The sequence below is a fragment of the Numida meleagris genome, chromosome 1 (genome assembly GCF_002078875.1).
Source record: "Numida meleagris isolate 19003 breed g44 Domestic line chromosome 1, NumMel1.0, whole genome shotgun sequence".
In the NCBI taxonomy this organism is placed as follows: Eukaryota; Metazoa; Chordata; class Aves; order Galliformes; family Numididae; genus Numida; species Numida meleagris.
In genome coordinates this window covers 23,907,656-23,910,015 of record NC_034409.1, presented here as the reverse complement: position 1 = coordinate 23,910,015, position 2,360 = coordinate 23,907,656, and the positions used below count along the sequence as shown (strand labels likewise).

At 36.5% G+C, this 2,360-nt stretch overlaps 1 long non-coding RNA gene across 1 annotated transcript; it reads right to left on the bottom strand.

Moving 5' to 3' along the window:
• LOC110392230 lies at positions 242-966 on the bottom strand. Its single transcript, XR_002434267.1, has 2 exons — positions 897-966; positions 242-304 (listed from the first exon to the last, which is right to left on the bottom strand). It is a non-coding gene; the product is annotated as an uncharacterized LOC110392230 (long non-coding RNA).

The window sequence follows — 2,360 nt, the reverse complement described above, 5'->3', positions numbered from 1 at the left end:
GTAGTCTATTATTCCTTGTGGCCTCTTGCAAGAGCTTCACATGAGATCCCTTCATATATTAAAATGATAATAATAAAGACTGAAACTCTCAAAACAGCAGTTGATAGCTTTGCTGAGTACTGCAGATATGTGGACTTCAAAAGAGAACTAATAGGAGAAAGAACAGTTGTACATTTTAAAAGAAGCAATTTCTCAGAAGAGACCCTGTCACTGAAATCCAAGCACAAACAATGTTACTTACCGTTCCCAAGCCAGAAGTCTCGTATCAGGTGGCCTCGATACGTGGAAGATGAGCAAAACAGAACTGAAATAGCAACAGGAGCATTCTCATTATACAAAAATAGAGCACAGATAGAGACATAGAGAAAAATATCTCTTCACAAAGAATGGTAAAGCTGTAGAGGAGGGATCAAGATACCAAGAAACAGCTGGAAACTATGAACAGAAGCAGGAAGAAGGACTAACAGAAGTACCATAAAATTGATAGTTTCCTATCAGCCCAGAGGCTGGCCAAGGAAGCTGGAGGTAACACTGTTTTTGTTGGTTTACATTACATGATGTCTTCATATTTCAAAGAAATGTATTTAATGCAAGAAAAAACAGCTGAAATGTTGAATAGGCCACATTATTCATTTAAAATGAATATGGGGCAACTGCTGAAGCAGTGCCAAAGAAAAAAAACAAAAACACAAAACCAAGTCAGAACAGTATTTACTCAAAGTAGGACAGCTATGAAAATCAGGTTAAACATTGTATGGGGTCATAGAAACAATGTAAGACATTTATGTTTAGTTTGGTTCCAAGCTTAAGTAGATTTTTTTCAAGTAAATTTACTGAGAAACAAGGATTATTGGTACATTGTTACGTTCCGGACATACTGAAGAAACCTGGTTTACCTCCTTGATATAAGATGACTTGGCAGAGGTTGTTTAAGCCATTCATAGGACAAAGGGTGCTGCACAGGCTGAGTACAAAAAAGACTTAATTAACAATGGCAGGTATACACTGTTATTTGTTGTTTTTTTTTTTTTTTTAAATTCAAATAAATGAATGGGGCTGATAATACAGAAGCAGATACTACTTAGTGAAGCATGAACAGATTTATCAAGAGTGCTAAGGAAGCAACACTGTTTACCTTCTTCTGCCCAAGCCACGTGTCATGGGATAAGGGCTGACATAAAGCTGCACATTTCCTGAAGCCACATGAATGCATTACATGTTGTGCCATCAAAACACAACAAATGCTTCCTGGCAATGGCAAAATGCCTCCTATTTTATATCTACAGAAAAATAACTATGCATGAGTAGAGACACAAATGATTAGACAGTAATTCTGGTATCATACATTAAAGTATTCTCAGGAAGGGAAATCCCAGCAGGCCTTGGGGAATTCCCACTTGCAACAGTCCTAACCAAATTTCCAAGAAACTGCTGTGTTTACTACCCTTCTTCCAATAAAGAAATATTACCAAAGACTGAATGGGCCTCATCATTACATTACTGACTTTTTTTTTTCTAATGCATCATGAGGTTACTGAATTCAATTTCATTATGTTTTCAAAAGACTACACTCACCCTTTGAGTAGGCAAGGAACAGGTACCCTAGGAAGTATGTACACAATCAAAGATTCAGCAATATCTAAGAAAAAGTACAATACTGTCTTGTTTTAGTGTTAATACATTTTAATATAAAAAATCCATGAAAATAGGGATTTATTTGGGAAAGCTTTATCTAATTTAAAGCCTAAAGTAATTGCCCAGTGATTGCAACATAGGGGTACTGAGGAACTCACAAGAAATGGAATGGGATAATTAGTATCCCTGCCTATTTTGACAGTGCTGTGTACTCTCCATCTACATTTGCAACAAATACATCTTCTAATTGAGTAACTGAGTAATCTAATAGCTCCTTTTCACTTGGAATGCATTCAAATTCCTTCTTGGTCAGATAGATCTGAGTTGATATCTCTACTCACTCGAAAGAAAACTGTGTGGATATATGCCTTCCTTGCCCTGTGGAAAATGTTTCTCCTTGATTGAACTCTTGAAACATAGTCAGACAAGAGATTGACTTTAGGTTTTAGACCTTAGAAAGGTGAGAGGAGTATTACTGTCTCAGATAAAGATTTGTTGTACAAATGAAACATTTAAGACATTTGAGAAGTAGACCCAAAGAGACTGTCATGGTTAAATCACTCTCTTGGAAAAAGATGCATTCAAATGCTCTCAAGGTGAGGAGAAGGTGAAAAAGAACTGAATGTATACCATCAGGATCCACAGCGAATGCTCTAACCAGACTTTTTTGTCTATGCTTTATGCAGAACATATCTGCTCAGTATGCAGTAAATAATTGCCAGGAC